The sequence below is a fragment of the Phasianus colchicus genome, chromosome 3, assembly GCF_987193195.1.
Source record: "Phasianus colchicus chromosome 3, bPhaCol1.hap1.1, whole genome shotgun sequence".
Taxonomy (NCBI): domain Eukaryota; kingdom Metazoa; phylum Chordata; class Aves; order Galliformes; family Phasianidae; genus Phasianus; species Phasianus colchicus.
The window spans coordinates 21,212,903-21,233,866 of record NC_143438.1 but is presented as its reverse complement, the minus strand read 5'-3'; the positions used below and the strand labels follow the sequence as shown (position 1 = coordinate 21,233,866).

Genomic DNA, 20,964 nt, shown 5'->3' with positions numbered 1-20,964 from the left:
CATACATACATACAGACCATCATAACAAAGCATTTATCTTTCCTCATATTTTTTTTCCACTGATTTAACACTATCAGAAATCATAAACCTTCTCATCGACACTGTCCTAAACAGTCAATGTCAAAGTAATCTTGCTTTACCCCTGACACAAGCACATTCAAATGTGTTCTTTTTCTGTTCTGAAAAAAAAGATTCTTTCTGAAAATAGAGGAAAAAACATAGAATCATAGAATCACAAGGTTGGAAATGACCCATAGGATCATCTAGTGCAATCATCTTCTCATTACCACTGCTACCACAAGCACTAAACCATATCTCGCAGCTCCTCATCCAGACGCCTCTTGAACACTGCCAGGGACAGTGACTCCACCACCTCCCTGAGCAGCCATTCCAGTGCCTGACCACTCTCTGAGAGAAAAAGTTTTTCCTCACGTCTAACCTAAACCTCCTCTGGTACAATTCTACATTCTAGAGACCAGCAACATGGGGATTCTTTTCTATCTCTTCTCTTAAAATCTTTAATAATGGAATGGTTAGTGTCAAATGCGTAGAAAAATCATTAGGAAGCTAGCCTAGGCAGGACAAGGCAGGATTTGTACTGCTAAACTAAGATCAGTATCTCTGCTTCTAAGAATAAGGTAATTAATAATCTTAATCCAAAAATTTAGTTGGAGCATTTAGAAGTCACATATCCCTTGCAATTCTTTCCAATATTTTATTGAAAGCTTTGTTTTTACTTGTATCATTCTTACATTTCAATGACTACTGTCTACTGAACAAACCTTGGCAGTGGTTTTTAAAACTTTAGTGTAATTATATCCATAGGGCATTTTGTTTTCAGGTAACTTCTCAAGCAGTTACCTGCTACAGGAGACAGCCTATATTATTACAGTTATTCATAAAATATGTAATATTTATTCCAAAAATCTAATCATCCATTATCAATATACAACCCATGTAATTTGTGTGATGTGTCAATTCCCTCACTTCCTCTGTTCCTTCCTTGTTTTCTATCAAGGCAATATTAATTATTCAGCAGTTCACATTTGCTTCCACCCAAAGCCCAGTGAGATGGCAGGCAGGAGGTGTACAGTCCCTCAGAGAAAGAGGTACTGATTCTAAGCTGAACAGATGGAGGAAGGTTGTGGGTAAGCAAGAAAGATTATTTCCTCCAACATAGCTCCAGCGGCTATTAAAATATGCAGTCCACTTCCTCTGGCTTTCTAATTCTCTGTCATCTCACTTCAATCTAGCCCACTTAGTGGACAATAAACCCTTCAGCTTTTTGGCTGGGTTAGTTCTTCTCTGGTTATTGTGCTGAGTTGTTTCCCCAAGGGTATGAATAAGTATCAGACTTGGTACCTCAAAGGAAAGAGGAAAACAGCTGGGAGGCGTTCATCTGGCAGCAATGAGTAGCAGATTAGTTTGCCCCCTTCTAATCCGCATCCTGGTTACATCCTCACAAAAAAAAACACTCCACACTCCTTCTAGCTACTCCAATAAAAGGCAACATTGTTCCTTTGCTTTCTAAGCCTGTTGTTTATCCCAGAGTCAGGGACATCCTCGTGCATTCTCCTTCTCTGCACACACATACAAACAAATGGCATTACAACATATAAAGGCAATGTCCGTAATTCCTAAGCTACTATATCTCCAACAACCTATCATTGTGACCTTCTGTCTCAGATGCTTTCATACTTTCAATTCTAAGAAAAAGCGTAAATTCAGTTTTTAAACTAATTTGCTGAAGTAGCAACCATTTTAGAAGTACAGTATTCTTAGTGCAGAATTTAAAGATTTTTTAATGTGACTGTTCTCTAGCAACAGCTTTTGTGCTTAATACAAATGCAAATATGTCTAAACATTTATGAGTTCAAGCTTCACACCTATTTATGTTTTACTTTAATTTCTCACATCATGTTACCAGGTCTAACCAGTAAGATTCATTAATATACAGCACTTTCTTTTGCAGATATTTTCTCTTGGGAAGAAACAGAAAGCAGTTAACACCTGTACTATGAAAAATCTGACATGATGCAAAAACACTTAAATTAACAGAGAAGCACACTGCAAATAAAGCTGACAGTCATTTACAGTACAAAACAGAGTGACATTTTTAGTAGCAGGAAAGTGTAGATGACAGGCAAATCTTTATTCAATTATTTCCTAGTTTCCAAGGGCAGAATTGTATGTGCACATTCAAACTGCTTCCTCTAATTTTAGACACTTTCTATAATGAATATTTAAAACTACTTAGTATCTAAATCAATTTAACAGAATGCCACTTGACTTACTTCTTACTTTCAGCTTTCAATAATTTACTCTGTATACTTCAATGTTGCTTACAATCCGATTCCTAAATACAATCAAACAGGTCTGCTTGCCTTTTTAAAATGTGTTTCAGTTTCAAAATAGCTAGACTTACATGTGTGCAAGATGCAGAGAAAGAAATGACAGCATCATATTTATATTCTTCTTAGTATTATAAAAGTTTCATACCAATCCATCCGCGTATCCTACTTACTTCTGCAGCTAAAATAGCAGGTAAAACAGGCACTTACTGTTCAGTGGTTACAGGACACTTCTGCACTCCTTTTCCAAGCAACTTGCCAAATCAAACCTACTGCCTCTTTAGCTGCAAGCAAACAAAAAAAGAGTCAGATTTCAAGGAACTGAGGGAGAGGACATTTTACTAAAAAATGTCTTCCAGATGAAGTAAAAAGCATGTGATATTAACCCTTAAACCTTTTCATCATAAAAGCTATTAATAATCTATGAGCATGAAATCCATTCACTAGTATACAGTTAAAATCTTTAGCAAGAAAAAAAAAAAAAAAAAAACAACAGAAGCAGTCAGATAATAAACAAATGCAAAAAAAAAAAAAAAAAAAAAAATCCATTGCTTCTGCACCAAGCTCAATTTTCTAGCCTTTTACCACAGCCTGAACCATGAATATTTCAATAGTGAATTAAATTCTTCTCATTGCTTTTCCATTGGTCCACTGCATTCAAGGATTGGGCAGGGTTTGTGCCTACCCCCATGTTAGTATCGCATACTTTTTTTGTTTGTTTGTTCATTTAAAAGTACGATTATGTTGCCTCATGATTATGAAATTATATTTCTTTGAACAAGCTTTTTATTTATCTTAAAGCTGGAAATTTCCATTAGTGAAAATGCTATTGAAAAAAAGGCAGTTGTATGAAATTTTCACTTTCTGAACTACACAACAGTTACTGCACTATTTATCATTTCCTAAAGGTATCAGTATCAGCAAGCATTAGGGTTTAACCCCAGCAGGAAGCTCAGCACCACAGTCATTTGCTGACTCCACCCTCCTAGTGAGACTGAGGAGACAATCTGAAAAAAACGCCAACAAAGTAGAACTTACGTGTTTAGATAAGAACTATTTACAAAGAAAAGAAAGAGAAAAGAAAAATAATAATAGTAGTGATAATAATCTACTATAAATAGGTTGCTCCAAAAGTAATGCCTCCTTATTTATTTCCATGGGAACTATAGCCGATACAAAAAGTAAATTAATGCTATTTTGTAGAAAAAATTCTCAGCTACAAAACAGTTGTTTTTCAACACAGTGACCACCATTAGGCCACTCTTTCAAAAATCTGCACCAGCAAAGATGACTCACAGCTTCATCGATGTTAAGACAGCACTGTTGCTACAAAAATTCTGCCCATACAGTCTGTCATACATTGGCCCAAAGAGGTGGAAGTCAGAAGGCATCAAATCTGGACTATACAATGTAGGTGGTAGGACAGTCCAGCCAAAGTTGGCAATGTGTTCCATGTTCTTCAAACTTGTACGGGGCCTGGTGTTATCTTGTTGCAGGAGAAAGCTTGTCTTCTTCTCTGGTATGACTCTGGAAATTTAGCTTTCAGATTAGTTAGCATCTCAAAGTAGTGATCAGAATTGGTAGTTTGTCTGCATTCCAGGAAATTCAGAAGAATCACCTGTTTTCTATCACAAAACACTGTGCAGATCACTTTACCCAATAAAGACTACATCTTGAACTTCTTTTTCAATGTGGAATTCACATGATGCCACTCCATGGACTGCAGTTTTTACTCTGGCATGTAGTGGGGATACCATATCACCAGTAATTATGGAATTCTGGAAACTGTCATCTTTAGCCTTGTATTGGTTCAATAGGTTCAGACAAACTTGCTCATCGTGTTCTTTCTCTTCCTGAGTCAGCAGTTTGGGGATCCACCTGATGCAAACTTTGCAATACTCCAACACTGTAACCATTGTTTCCAATGCACCTAAGTCGATATTCAGCTCCCTGATCACGATCAACCACTATGTGTGGATGAGCAGACCAAGAAGTTCTTCATTTCATGGTGCAATCGCTGTACATGCCCATCCAGATTGTGGCTTGCCTTTCACATCGTTGTCTCCACTGCTGAAACATGCTACCTACTTCACTGTTCTCACATTCACTCTTCAATCTCCATAAACATTCAGCAAGTATCAGTGAATGTCAGTGGCGGCAATTTTTTCCACATGAAAGCATCCAGAGATATACCTTTCCTTCATACACATTTCCAAGTCTGACATCATTCTATCAGACTGCCCCTCTGCTGCCATCTGTCACAGGGTAACAAAATGTAATGGAATGTTGGTGGGAAAGTTCAGCCTCTGCTGCCATTCCACAATAAGTGTTGCTTAAATATGATGTGTGTCCTTTACAGAATCTGCTCAGTCTCAAGAATTGTGTAATTCAAGGAAAACTACTATTCATATTTAGAAATTATAAAAATATTACATTAGAAATGCATGATGATATTGAGGAAGTAAAGAAAAAAAACATACAGTTTTAATCTGTGACTTTGACAGAGAGTTCCCAGAAACATTCCAAGAGACATTACTTTCAGAGTAGCCCTCTTATATTTACAGAACAAATGTGCAATTGCTTGTGCATCATCACACCCCAACTGATATTCAGTCAGTCCTTCTACATTCCTCCCTTTGGCCAGGTTAGGTCAAATATTCTTATTCTGCCCCCTCCCAGCTCCTTGTGGTCCCTTAACCTCTCACCAGCAGAACAGTGTGAAGACGTGAAAAACTGAAATGTCTTTGGCTCTGTATAGCACTGCTCAGCAACAGCTAACACATTGGTGTGTTATCAACATCATTTTTCTCCTAAACCCAAAACATACCATCATACCAAACACTATGAATAAAAAGAAAAAAAAAAAAAAAAGAAGAAGAAATCAACTCTATGCCAGCTAAAACCAGGACATTATGCAATGCAACACATACCAGCCGTTTGGTAGAGTTATTAATAATTGCTGTTCTACCACAGATCAAATGTGCTGGAACTATTTCTATAACAGTAGCATAAAGAAGCATCTGCAATTTACAGCAAGCCTCACTTACAAGACACTAGATAGCATCTTAGAAAATTAAATTTTAAACAGTCATTTCAGACCTAGCGTATGTTAGAGAAGTCACTGCATTAAAGTCAGTTTTTTTTTTTTTTCATGAAGTATGCAAATCTCATCATGACTACAAAGTGAAATATGAACAGTCTGCTTTCTGAAAGAGGTCTATGTTATTCTCAGACTTCTCATCAGCATCAGGACCAGTAACCAGTATGTATGCTTTTAGATGACCACCACTAGCTCCTACATTCCTGTCTGTCCAAAGAAGTAGGTGGTGATGGGAGTACAAGAAGTCTCCCTGCTGTCCTCTGCATGCCCACTCTTACACATTGCTAGGAGACAGCCCCAGCACTGCACAAGTGAAAATGCATTAAAAATGCTATTTTAAAAAGAAATGTTCTCTGAATGAAAATGGACATTACTACTGTCTTCTCAGTTGAAAAAATGAGACATGTCAAGCATCAGGGATAAAACCTGCTTGAAAGCATGGATTAGGCAAAACAAGGTCTGAGCTACATCTGCCCACTCTAATTCTCAGTAGAGAAGTGCAGATGAACCTCTGCCAACTTCTATGTCCCTGCAACACCATCAGGGCAGAAGACCAGCAGTGACAGCAAGCTGCCTAACAGCTGTGCACTGGCTTAAGATATGGGGAAGGCAGAAGCAACTAGCCCCAGGTGAGGGTCAAAGGCCCCTGCCTCAGTTATCCAGATGCCTGCTGCCTTCTATATTCCAAAGAATGCTGTGCATTGTATGCATTACAAGGGCCTGAAATAATGGTTTCTAAAAATCTTTAAACTACTCTGCTCTTGCTTCGGTAGTTCAGTACAATGTATGAAAAGTGACTTTTGAAAATCTATTTATTAACAAGTGATTTAGCACTGGAAAGAAGTCTTTAAAAAGAGAAAAAAAAAAAAAAGTGTTAATGTTCTTGTACTGTAGCGAAGTAAAACACAACAGTTACTGGAACTACACTCATTTAAATCAAGTGCAGAACTCTTCTGCTACTCAGAGTGACAGCACTAGACATGAGAGCGTATTTGTTTATGAATATAAGGGTAGTTCCTGCGGGTTTTCAAGGCCGAAGTCTGGGATTTACCTGATGAAAATATGCTCCACAACTTCTAACATCAAATGTAGTAAAGTTACTTATTATACTAACCCAATAGTATATATTAATACTATAATAGTGTAGCACTAATAACATTACTTACTGCACCCAGTTCTCAAGCTTGCCTTCCTCATCCTACTTCTTTTCTACATACTCTAAGAGTATTGATATTATTATAATTAAAAGTCTTCATTTCAACTACAGATATGACTGAGCTTTACCAACTGCTTTTTTTCTCATCCAGAAACAAAATGATCATTAAGTGATTTCAGAAATCAATTGCTTTACTTCAAATCATTAATTTATAGTATCCCTTAGAAACTTCTGAATGCTCTACATTCCTACAGATATCCTCTGTCCTGCTACAGTTTTTGGATAATCTTTAATGAATATTATGCTATCAACTAACCATCTGCTTTCTGTTGCTATTAATATTTTTACAATTGTTCAGTATAAAATTACAGTATAGAATTACACATCCAATTACACAACACATAATAATCATTTCTGGTAACAGAATGACCCTAGGTGATCCTCCAGAAACCTGAAACATTTAAAAAATGTGGGCATAGTTAAAAAAAAAAAAAAAAAAAGTAAAAAAGTACACTTTGATTAACAGAAATACTTTCTGTACTTGCTAAGGAAAGGCTACTTATATCAGGCCTGACAGTGACTGATAAGAGGGAACCTTTAGGAAACAAATTTGGGGAATCAAATTAAAGTGCTGAAAATGCCGGTTCTAAAATGGTTATTTAAAATATGTTTAGTCACACTTGTCATTGCATAGCATTTATTATTACCAGGATGGAACAAACACTGTTATTCATTTAATACTTGCTATTAAAACAAAATGAAATATAATGTACATCATCTGACCAAATATCAGAGAAGAGTGTGGACTCAAAGCCTTTACTTGAGCTGCTGTGGTGCCATCCCTTATGTGTCTCCAATAATTGCAGCAGGCTTACAGCAGGAACAGCCCAAAGCTTTGCGGACAGTGCAGAACACATGGAGCTAATCTCTGTAAACTGCAACACATTTCTGATCTGAGCAAGCCGTTAACTCATACTCCTACTGTGTCAACAGAAAAGCTTATGGCAGATTAAGGAAAGCAGTAAAGTTCAGCACTGTCTTCTATGTCAAGCAAGTACAATATAAAAACAGCATTTTAAAATAATAAGAGAGATATTATCAATTATGCATAAAGTAAGCAATATGTTTTTTTGTTTTTTTTTTCTTTTCCTTTTCACTAATTCTTTCCTGAGACGCAGCAGCATAAGATCATTAAGATCATTTGCCATGATCAAAGTGCAAGGATGGAAGCTTTCAGGTCTCTGTTAGGTGCATGCATTCCCCAGCGTGCTGTTCTTTCTATACATAGCTGAAATCCAACTGAGCAAATAGATGGTATGTGCAAGAGCAGAAAGAAATCAGGCTTTTAGTGCTGCAGCTTTTCCCCATACTGGCTGGGGAGAAAGAATATCTAACATAGAAAAAAATATTTTATCTATATATATATACACACACAGATATATATATGTATATGTGTGTATATATATATATAAAGCATTTCAGATAATTTACTTACTAAGAATGTGTGTAACAGCTTTAAAAAAAAAAACAAAAAAAAACACAGCACTAATGTGTGTATAGATGTAATCAACATTTGCTAAATACTTATGCCATAATATATAATCTGTAAAGTTCAAGAAGTACGGAAAATAAATTAACTGATAAGCCACTTAACTCTCTTTTCAGCAGTGTTTACTCAGCATGAAAACAAAATTAGCTTAATAATGGGACCAAGCTCCAGCTTGACATAACTATTCCTATACAGTAAAAGCAGCAGATCCAGGGAAAGTACCCTGTAACCTGTTTGCATCCCACATCAAAATCAGAAAACCTGAAATTCTCTGGGACTTGGGCATTTCCTGTTACGACACAGAAGGAAGGTATACTGTGCCAAGCGACCTGGACAAGCTTAGGAAGTTAAGCCATGTAAATCTAATGAGGTTCAACAAGACGAAGTGCAAGGTGCTGCGCTTGGGTGTTGGCATTCTCAATACGAGAACAGAGTGGGAGAACTCATTGCGAACAGCCCTGCGGAAAAGGACTTGGGGGATCCTGGTGGACGAAAAGCTGGACATGAGCCAGCAATGTGCTCTTGCAATCAGAAGGTCAACAGTATCCTGGGCTGCATCAAAAGGGGTGGCCAGCAGGGAGAGGGAGGTGATTGTCCTCTTCTGCCATCATGAGGCTTCAGCTGGAGTACTGCACCCAGGTCTGGAGCTTCCAGCACAAGAAAGACATGGAGCTATGGGAGCAGATCTAGAGAAGGGCCACAGAGATGATCAGAGGGCTGAAGCACCTCTCTCACAAAGACAGGCTGAAGGAGCTGGGTTTGTTCAGCCTGGAGAAGAGAAGACTCTGGGGAGATCTCATTGTGGCTTTCCATTACTTAAAGGAAGCTTATAAACAGGAGAGAGAATGACTTTTTGCATAGAATCACAGAATGGTTTAGGTTGGAAGGGACCTTAAATATCACCCATCCCAACCCCCTACTGTGGGCAGGACTGCCACCAACTGGATCAGGCTGCCCAAGGCCCCATCCAACCTGGCCTTTAATGTCTTCAGGGATGGGGCATCCATAGCTTCTCTGTGCAGCCTGTGCCAGTGCATCACTATCCTCAGCAAAGAATTTTTTCAGAACATCTAAACTAAATCTCCCCTCTTTTAGTTAAAACCATTCCCCCTTGTCTTATCACCATCAGACCATGTAAAAAGTCTGTCTCCCTCCTGCTTGAAAGGCCCTTAAAAGTACTGAAAGACATCAATGAGATCTCCCCTGAGTCTTCTCAAAGTTAAACAAGCCAAACTCTCTGTCTGTCTTTGCAAGAGAGGTACTTCAGCCCTCTCTTCATGGCCCTTCTCCAGACCCGCTCCAACAGCTCTGCATTCTTCCTGTGCAGACGTACTCTGCTTGTGATAGGGCAAGAAGGAATGATTTTAAACTAGAAGAGACAAGATTTAGATTAGACGTTAAGGTCCTGTGTAAAATCTTCATCAACGACCTGGATGATAGCAGAATATGCATTCTAGGATGGAAAAGCATGGCCAGCACATTACAGGAGGCAACATTTCTCCTCTACACAGCTCTGGTGAGATTCATCCAGAGTGTTCTGTCCACTTCTGAGCCACCTAGCACAAGAGAGACCTAGACATACTGCAGCAAGTCCAGTGAGCTCTGCTCACTGCTAGTGAGGGCAACCAACTCTGTTAGCCTGTCCCATGTACAGTCTGCTGCTTTCTTGCTTAAACTGAAAGACGGGCAGATGATCTTTTTTTCCTGCTGTTTTTTGGGTTTCTGTCATATCTTCAAAGTTTTGAAGTGACTAGAACTTTGTGGCAATTAATGCTAATACATAAAATGATTTGTATAACCTTAAGAACCACCTTAGGTTTATCCTTCAAGAACCAGAACCAGTGCTCATGATGATCAGTGCTTTAGTAGAGACTAAACTTATGCATGCTCTCAGTACAAAAATCATAAACTAAAAATGCAGTCTACCTCCATAGGAAAAAGAACCAAAAACCTCTACTCAACTGAATGGCTTCCTCAAAATACAAACATCAAAGTGTCAAGAAAATCTTGCACCAACAAAGGAATGGGTTTAGAGATTTGAGACTTAAAAGTACAATTAGTAATCCAACCAAAATCTTTCAATCTGTGTAAATTCTTCCGAATCCCAACATTATGCAGTACACATGCTAGTAATTTTTTAAATAGACAATATATATCATGAACATTTACTGCTGCTTCCTGCATGTACCCGTCTATCTTCGTGTTATGTTTAAGTACAAAAAATACATAAATAAGTGACCTCAATCTGCTGTATGTCTGATTTCAATGTAGTACTTTATCACTCAGTGATTCTACAGACTTCCTTGTCTCAGACACAATTTTAAAGTGCATGCAGCTACAGAATGTGTACAACAAAAGTAACAAAAGTCATCCTACAACAAAATGTGAAATGCCACCAAGATCACTTGCTAACTTCACTGTGAAAAGCTTTTGATCAAGTGTAAATGAATGTTTGAGGCAGAAAGAGTAAAGTCAGACTGCCATCTTGACAGCATGGACATTACGCCAGTGTGATGAGGAAGAAACAAATATGTGATGCAAGGTTTGTACAGCAACATTAACTACAATTGTTTTTATTTAATCTATGTAAATTATAAATGTTTTTAGATGTGTGATCTACTTTCAGTGCTATAGAGAAATGCCAGTACTTGACTTTTATCTTAAGGTTTTTTTTTCAGTTAAGTTTAACTAACAGCCACTGGATAATTAAGTATTTGTTACCTAAGTTTGTCTAAATTCTATAAACAGGACCTTGGAGAAGACTAACAAAAGCCCTTCTGCCACCCCTCATTCAGCCTGTCTGAGGCTGCAGTTGATATTACAGGGCTAATGGAGGCAGCAGTATCTTCTGATGATTGCTGGTGATCTTAAGAGATCTCTGGAAGACAGAAAGGTCTTGAGGTACACACTTAATCCCCTAGTGCTATAGGAGTATAGCTCTGTTTGCCTACTTAGTATTGAGGTGTGATGTTTGGACGATTTATAGTACATGAATGTATGAAAAAATACAACTTCACACTACCAGGACAAAACACAACCTACTTTTCATGGGTTTACTAGTGTATGTGATTCAAGGATACTTGCTGGTCCCTCTTAGGGTATAAAAATACTTTAAGAACTCTAACATGCTTCTGTAGGTGTTATTCAGTGTACTTGCACAGCAAGATTTGCTATCACCAAATCCATAGAGTAAGCACAACATCTCATACAACTTTCATAAATCTTTGAAGTTTGGTTTCCCACATATGCAAATATTTTGTTTGGTTCCAAGCACATCTAATTTGAAAATTCAAAGCAAAAACACTTGAAACAGAACATGTAAACTTACTTCAGTGTTGTACAGAGATAAATGAACCATGTGACATCATAAAATGATCTCAACAGACAGATTTATGACTCTAGGCTATCTAACCTGCCCTGTTTTTGCAAGAGAGGGGTAAAATTGCCTATAGTATTAAAACTCTTAAAAATATGTATACTTTCCTGAAATATCATTGCTTGTAATAAATAATGTAAGGCATTGGTAATTCTACGATTTTGCCTTGCCTATAAGCTTCTGTGATTTTTCTGATGCTAGTTTCTATCGTTATTCTTTCCAAACAAAATTAATTTATTCCTATATATCATTTGAGGAAAAAAAAACAAGTATTTGAGATTATTAAGTAGATCTAAACATTTTCCCTCCTATATTCCTTACACAGCATCTTTTATCAGTTATTTTAAAACACTGCTGAAAGAAAAGAGAATCAACATGTCAGCAACACTTCTTTAGGATACTAAAAAGATCTACTCCCAACAGTGTTATGAACATATTGTGCTTTCAGATACTGCTTTGAACAAGCAATCACATTGCATACGTCACAGAGAAATGATAGCTGAAACACACACCATCCCAAAACATTTCCCTTTCTCCAAAGTCACTTCAGTGGATTAGTTCTGATAAGGGGATGTCTACGGGAAATATATACAGTGGCAATCCTTTCCATTCTCCTTTTTCCATTCAGATTCTCAGATGTATATGGTATCTGAATACGCCCAAAAAAACAGATCTATAAGCAAAATGACAGCCTAGCAATCACGTAAGGATATGAGGGACCCACATATACATGTAAGATTACAGGCTGAACTTGCCATTGTTTTTCTGACTGGTGCTTTAAGAAAACAGCCACAATTGAAGAGTAATGAACATCATGCAAAGGCGTGGTAAGGAGAGGAAAAAAAAAAGTATCTCTAAAAGTTTCTGAAAATCCAATGAAAGCAGTTTTTAAAAAGAGAGAACAGAGATAAGAATGCATTACAAAGCTACAACAAAAAGCTTTTAATGCTGGAGATACAAGAACACTATTTTGTTCATACATGAAGCTTCCTTCAAAACGTCATCAAACATCTGTCAAATACTGGGTATTTTTTTTTTTGTTTGTTTTGTTTTTCTTTTTTAAATCATTTCCCAACTGGAAAACAGGTTGAGAACAATGTTTTATTTTAGTAAGTCTTGAGTAATGAGAGAAAACATGTTAGAAGAAATATATTCTATGGCCTTCTAAATGTGAACACAAAGTCCAGTGGGGATGTGTTTTTTCCTTTGGAGTAACAGAATATGACATTATATTAACTCCTAAAAAAATTTGTTTTCCAGATTTTGTTTTCGTCTGTATAAATAATGATCATCAATACAGTGATCAGTCTAATTTTTGTTCCTTTTCTATGGTCTTAGAAAGGTCAATAACAAAGAAGACAATGAAGAAACCAATTTTCTTTGATGACAGTAAGGACATTTTACTAGAGAAACCTAATCCTCTAGAGCATAGTTTGCCAAGACTTAATTTATTTCAGATTGTAACTTCTAGAGTCTGTATGTTGATAATTAAATTTCTGATTTGGCTTTCAGGTGCTGTACACAATGCAGTTTCCAATGAAATATCAAGACCCACTCCAAAAATGCATATTGAGACATAAACATTGCTGCCTTCTCTTAACATAACTTTGCTGTCAGTACAAACTATAAAATCTTTTTATTTCTTCTTTATTTTTTTCCCCTCCTATCATTTTAAGTAGCATCTGGAAAGGGAAGAATAAGGTCAATAAATAAAAACATTGGTCAAGATTAGAGATAGTATCCTTGCATTTGGAAAATATCTATTGCCTTCTTTCCTTGGAAATAGGCATTTGTGGTTTTTTGTTCTTCATTCATAACCGCCCTTGCCTACCTCAAAGATATGGTATTCATACAATATTGATATGAAATAGGTACAATCTATATAACAAATAGGCAAAATATTACCAGTAGAATAGCTAAAGTATGCTTATAGTTGCTCTTTTCCAACACTAATAATCCAAGGAGACATCTACAAACAACTTGCAAATACAAAAACAAACAAACAAATGTACTGAATAAAGAATTCATAAGATAACTCATTTAAATGGCAAGAGAGATTTCACTAAGCTGGATAAGGTTGTTGGCTTTTTTTTTTTTTTTTTTGCTTTGCTTTTTTTTTTTTTAAAAAAAAAAAAAACCTTTTTAACCTTAATTTCTACTTTCCTTAAAACAAGATCAGCTTTACTTCACAGAAATAAAAAAAAAAAAGTGAGAAAAAATTATTAATAGACATAGTCAAAGCAGTAATGCACTAATATGCATCTGAAAAAAAAATTCTATAGGAAAATTTTGATCTGATATGTAAAAATGAAATATCCCTTTTGTCTATGTAGAGGGACAAAATCTTTTTTAAAAAAGGACTATCTGTAGTTTCTAAAGAACTGCTTTGTATTAATGTACAGATTGTACACCAAAAACCTCAAAATCCTCACATTTAAATTTCATATACAAACTTTGTAATGCACAAAGAAACGGCTATTCATATCAATTCAGGCTTGAAAAATTAGGAGAAAAGCTCTGAAGTAATTTAAGGCTGTTAACAAATATTACTTTGTCACTGAATAGCATTTCATGAGCTAAAGCTAAACATGCTTGGCTGCTATAAAAGACCTCAGGAGCTACTGAGGAGACGGATTGGAAAAAATATTTTCAAAAAGTAAAAAACAATAATTTTCCCAATGCAAATGTTATAATGGTTAGGACAGAGGTCCTAATGTACATTATTAAGAAAAAAAAAACAATTCAGAAATAATGTCAAATCTTCATAGTACTTGCTCATGGTAATTTCATTTATATTATGCAGCAATTAACAATTAGTTTGCTGATTTGTAAGTATTAGTTCAGAGCCTTTAAATTCTATGAATAGTTTACTCCCAAGCCTGAGCAAAATGAGAAACACAAAGCTTGATCCAGCATCTCTTGTGGTGCATGAGTCTTTTCTTAAAGATCACTAAAAATCATCATACATTCTTATGTAAAGTCTAAGGGTAAATCTTCATAGGTCAATGGAATAAACCAACTTTAATCTATATTTCCCATGTGGGGCAAACTCTGAACGTATTCATCACTTGCGCTGGCAACATAATTCTCTCTGATCCAGAAAAACCTTTCCATTCCTCAGATTACATCCATGTCAGAACCAGCTGAACCCACCTCTCAGTGTAACTCAAAGATAACTATCCTAAATTTATATAGCAGAATTTTTGCATCTGTCACTAAAATTGCTCAGCAAAAGAACTTCATATTGCTTTTTGCAAAAGTCTGAGAGGTTCACACAGAATGTAACAGACTTAGCATGATAAGAAAATCACCTGCCAAGCTTAAATCTTCCCATCAACAAACTCTGTAGATGATTACTGCAAAGTAGCTGAGTCAATAAATCACTTTTCATATTTGTGAAATAACTACTTTATAGGAAGTTATTAAAGGATTCCCAGGTACACCAGCCCTGGCCGCCATGCCTGGAGGTCAATCAATTATACAAATGCAAACTCTATATTGCAGAATACTAAAGAACAAGAAGGTAAAGAATAATTATTACTTGCTGCTTAATGTTGGTCTTTTAATATGCATATTTATAAGACTATGTCTTATCTATGTTTAAACTATATCTACCCCACAGAGAGAATATTCTAAGAATTTCCTTCACTCATACTGCAACTAAGTTTCATGGGCTTCAAAGTATTTATTTCCTCTCCAACATGCCATTATTTTCATGTGAAGCAAAGCATACCCTGTCAAGTGAACATGCAAAATATGTAATTTTAGGCTCTTTTATAAAGAAACTTGTGAATAGGCCATCTTCCCAACTGATTTCCAACAAACAGCTAATGGGAAGTAAAATTATAGCTATAGTCTGATCCTGTCTTACAGCAAAGCCTTACAATGAAACTCACAGAAGGGTCACCTCCTTCGGTCCATCTCTAAGTAGAAAGCAACAACACACATCTATCAGCATATCTCTGACTACAATTTTGACAGTTTCAATAGTAAAGCCCCGTAAGGTTTATCAGGATGCTGTTGATATTGCAGTTAACAATGTATAAAAATTTATGCCTCCATCACTTTAGTATGAAGAATTATCAGTGAAGTTCTATTAATAGATATAAATACTTACTTCTCTTAGTTGGCACACATATAGCTTATACACCTTCACTGACATAATGTAAGTATACGTCTTTGTTCATGTACTCCAGGTACATTAGAAGAATATACATTCAATTTGCATAAAGGCATGAACGGCTGGAGACAAGGTACAGTATAATTGCTGCAGTTAAAAAGATATTTGTATAAATGTTACAGAAAGCTGTTGGCTCTTCATAGTCATATAAACCTTTAGTTTGTGTTTGCTATATCATTGGATCTCAGAATTCCTGGCAAATGAACAGCATCAGAATATTTTGTCCAGATGAGAGCACATCTCTCAGCTCAATGGATTTAAAGCATATAAAAAAAAATAAACAAACCAAAAACCTCTAAAAACCAAATCAGTCTTAATTACCACTGGGACTTTATTTATTTATATCCTTAGATACTCATAAATTCTGACTAGGAGTAGAATATGCCTACTGTTACAAATATTAATGACTACGAATGCTTACCGCAGGCTTACTTTGAGGTTAATCAAGGTTATGGTTTTTTGTTTTATTTTATGTGGTTGTTTTTTGTTTTGTTTTGTTTTGTTTTGTTTTGAAGTATTATATTTAAATGACAAAGCAATATTAAGGATCTGACTCTGCTTCCAAAAAGGCAAGAATTCTTTTAATGAAAATACAGAACATGGTTTCGACTGAACAATGCTTTTATATAACAAAAATATTTCTCATACAAAAAGCTTTTAGCAATTACTTTCCTTTAACAAGTGTGTATAACAAAAAAGAAACAAAATAAAGAAACAAAAAAAAAAAACACAAGAAATATCCACTAACATAGCACTGTGAGGTTGGTCCTGCTTCCATTTATTTTAAGACTTCATAAATAATGAAGAAATCTCTCTCTTTCCTTTTTTTTTTTTTTTTTTTTTCCCTCAATGGCATTCAAGCTCAGGAGCTCCTAACAAGAGTTTTCCTGTATGCTTTTCCTCATTTTTGCTAGAAGCACACCAATAATGCTGCATTTCTGAGTTTCTATTTAGTTTCTCAGAAATACAACAAAAGCTACATGTTCAAGAAATAAAGGAGACATTAAGTTTAAAATACTTACAAATATTCTGAATATTTATTTTGTACTCATGTCACTTTTGAGCTCTGCTCAAATCAGGAATCAGTAAGATAAAGTGACTTGTCCAGACAAATTTACCTTTAAGGGTGAAGATTACAACCACTCTGGGTAATCTCATCCAATATGTGATTGCTATCATAAGATTTTTTATTTTTTATTTTACCAAAGTTTCTCACATTCCAGCTTGTGCCCATTGTATTTTGCTTTACTGCCATGCACACTGAGAAGAATCCAGTTCCATCTACTCTATACTCTCCCATTAAGCAGCTGAAGACAGCAGCAAGATCTCCACATCGTCTTATATTCTTAGGGATAAAAGGTACTTCAAACATCATCTCAACAGCTTGTCCTTGAATTGCTTCACTACATCAATGTATTTTCTGTCACAGGGTGCTCAAACTGGACACAGTACTTCACATGCAGTCTTAAAAGTTCTTAGTAGAAAGGAAAAACTGCTCCCCTCAACCTACCAACTACTTTCTCACTCATGCAAAGCAGAATACAGTTGGCTTTCTTTGCATAACTTTCTTTAGTAGGACTCCCATGACCTTTTCTACAAAGACACTGCCTGACCTGCTGGCACCAAGCCTGTACTGCTGCATGGTACATTATTCCACCCCAGATGCCAAGACATAACGTTTCCCTTTGCTGAGCTTCTGTCAGCTTATTTTCCCTGTCTGTAAATGTTCTGCAATCTTCATGAGAGTGCAGTCCACTTAATTTTCTAGGTCATTATTACAGACATTAGAACAGCACATACTCTAGCTGCAGTTCTTGAGGGATACCAATATTCACTGGCCCCAGCTGGACTTCTTACCACTGATAGGACGAGGGGAAAAAGCCAGGGTAAGTTTAGGAACTTCTTTACAGAAAGGTTTGTTAAGCACTGGAATACGCTCCCCAGGGAAGTGGTTGAGTCACCATCCCTGAACGTGTTTAAAAACCTTTTGGATGTAGTACTCAGGGATATGATTTAGCAGAGGGTTGTTAGAGTTAGGGTAGTTTCGTTAGGTTGTGGTTGGAGTTGGACTTGATGAACTTTAAGGTCTTTTCCAACCTGAGCAATTCTATGATTCTATGATCACAACTATAGGATCCTTGTGGTTCAGTCAACCTTTGCAGCTTCTATCGCACAAATTTGGCTATAAGAATCACAGAATCACCAACATTGGAAAAGACCTCCAAGATCATCCAGTCCAATTGTCCACCTATCACCAATATCTCTCACTAAACCATGCCCCTTAGTACAACATCTAAATGTTTCTTAAACACCTCCATGGACTGTGACTCTATCACCTCCCCCTCAGCAGCCTGTTCCAGTGCCTGATCACTCTTCAGAAGAAGATTTTTTTCCTAACATCCCAACTGAATCTCCCCAGCACAACTTGAGACCATTCTCTCCAGTCCTATCACTAGTTACATGGGAGAAGAGGCCAACCACCACCTCACCACAACCTCCCTTCAGGGATCTGTAGAGAGCGATAAGGTCTCCCCTGAGCCTCCTCTTCTCCAGATTACATATTCCCAGCTCCTTAAGCCAGTCCTCACAAGACTTGTGCTCTAGACTCCTCATCAGCTTTCTTGCCCTTTTCTGAACATGCTTCAGGGCCTCAATGTCTTTCTTGTAGTGAAGGATCCAAACCTGCACACAGTGCTTAAGTCTCACCAGTGCTTAATACAGAGGGATGATCATTTCCTTAGTCTTGCTGGCTGAATACAAGCCAGAACACCATTGGCCTTCTTGGCCACTTGGGGATGCTGCTGGCTCATGTTCAGCCGAGTGTCGACCAAAACCCCCAGGTCCGTTTCCTCTACACAGTCTTCTAGCCACCCTGTTCCAAGTCTGTAGCATTGCCTGGTGTTGTTGTACCCATAGTGCAAGACTCCGCACTTCGTCTTGTTGAACTTCATCCCTTTGGCCTCAGCCCAGCTATCCAGATCCCTCCTACCTGCAGGCAGATCAGCACTTCCTGCCAACTTGGCATCATGTGCAAACTTACTGAGAGTGCGCTCAATTCTCTCATAAAGATACTGAACAGGACAGGTCCCAGTAACAAGCCCTGGGGAACACCACTTGTAACTGGTTTCCAACTGGATTTAACCCCATTCACCACCACATAGTAATAATAATACAGGGAGAAGTGTTGGAAGTCCTTCTAAAATCAAGTTAAACAACTTCCATTCCCATTCATCATCCTTCAGGAAAGACACTTAGGATGGTCAGTCATGGTTTGCCCTTATTAAATCAATGCTGATTGCACATATTCACTGTCTTTTCCTTAATGTCCTTAGAAATGGCTTCTAAAAGGATTTGCTCAGTAGCTTGCTAAAAAACTTTCTGAGGTTGACCAGCCCCAAGTTATCTGGATCCTTCTTGAAGACAGCTTTGGTTTTTGCCTTTCTCCACTCATCAAATGTTTTCCCTGATCACCACAACCTTTCAAAGATGAGAGCAGCCTCACAGGGACATTGGGCAACCTTCTCAGCCCCCTCAGATACAGCCTATTTGGTCCCATGGTATGTTTAATTGAACTACCTAGTTCTGTCTATGCCTATAGAGAGTAATACCTGACACTCAGCTTCTGCTGGCAGGTTCACCAACCTAGAAAGTCTATAAACCTGGGTAATACCTCTGTAGGATGCATCCAGGAACCCCATCTCATCTTCCACATACTGTGTTTTCTGATTTTACTAATGCTCAGTCAAGAGCCTCTTATTCATCTGTGCTGGTATTCCACCATAAATGTGTAACTTTCTGCACACCAGTATGACCCACTGTAACTCTAATTACATTGTCCTTTTAGGTCAGAGACTCCAGATCCTTTAGTCCTCCATTGCAGATCCCTACAGGATTCAGCCTAGAAGATTCTGAAACAAGACAAAATTTGTTGCCCTGAAACCCAGGTTTGTAATTTGATTTGCCTTACTCATTTTTTCTTTCAGAATTTTAAACTCCACAGTCACTACAATTAAATCTGCTGCTGACTTTCCACATCTGCAGCCAGTTCTTCCATTTCTGTGAATATCAGGTCTGCAGAGCATCTGTCCTTATTGGTTTAATAATCATCTGTGTCAAGAAGTTGTCTTCAATACATGACAGGAATCTCTTGTTTCGTTTGCTCTTTGACATGTCACTCTGCGCTTTCTGTAGATAACAAGGGTTGTTTTAATCACCTACGTCATAAGAATTCCTGAAGTTGTTCATCTACTTCTTCTGTTTGGTCATGTTATTTGAAGCAGATATCTAATGCTGCGTTACTCACGTTGGCCCGCCTCTTGAGTCTTGCAGTTCTTGAACGGCTCACCCCCTGCACCAATGCAAAGCTCTGTGTGTATGAGACACTTCTTTGTGCAAAAATTGTATGGTCACTTTTAAACGCTTCTGTCACCATAAAATGGCACAGCGATCATCTTTCTGAAAATAAATACTTATATACTAGGGAACTTGCCTGCACCTTAAGGACTACTGTAGCTTCCAGTGAATTTTGTAATTAAAGTTAATGATTTTAATCCTGCAACTCTGAGGGAACAATAACTTCAGTTTTAAGGTTTATTTTCCAAGTCCTTTAACATCCATAGATAATATGTAATTGTAAGATGTATATAGTTTTCTTTTGTCTTTCAATGGACCAAAAAACCCAGTCCTTTACAGCATTTTCAACATAGGAGCCAGCTAATGTTTTATTATTAAGAGTTGCATACATTTCTCATATTTATGTTTCCTCCCAGGTATAAGTAAAAGAGAAGTTTCATATGACTCATTTCATCTAAACTGATTTAATAAATCATACCAGGCACATCATTCATCTGAATCAATTGGTCATTTAAAATCTGTTACTGCACTTCGTGTTCATTTATTCACTTGCTATCCTTGAGCAGCATGTTGATGGTCTGCTTCAGGAATTTAAAAAAAAAAAATTGCTTTTTAAGAAAGTAGTTTCTACTACTTATATACAATTAGGAATATGGCTTTGGATTACTACATAGCAAAGAAAGAAATAATAAACAATAACACATAGACTACTGTATAATTATATTGTCTCACACTTCATGTCTATATGTGTATTCTACTGTGAGAAGTGTATACAGAACAATACTTTTTATTCAATTTTATTTCATTTTACACATCAATATTGCTGATGCATTTGATCACAGAAATATGACTTATCAAGAATAAATTCTGTTTTGGTATTTCAAATTTAAGTAATTCTT

General features: G+C 36.8%; 1 protein-coding gene across 6 annotated transcripts in view; it reads right to left on the bottom strand.

Moving 5' to 3' along the window:
• The window catches only part of CDH18 (cadherin 18), a 237,469-nt gene that overhangs the window by 175,079 nt on the left and 41,426 nt on the right, over window positions 1-20,964 (bottom strand). For all 6 annotated transcript variants that reach the window (XM_090137067.1, XM_090137068.1, XM_090137066.1 and 3 more), the window contains exon 2: window positions 2,562-2,635. The gene's annotated coding sequence lies outside the window, so the exon portion shown is untranslated. The remainder of the gene's footprint in view (window positions 1-2,561; window positions 2,636-20,964) is intronic.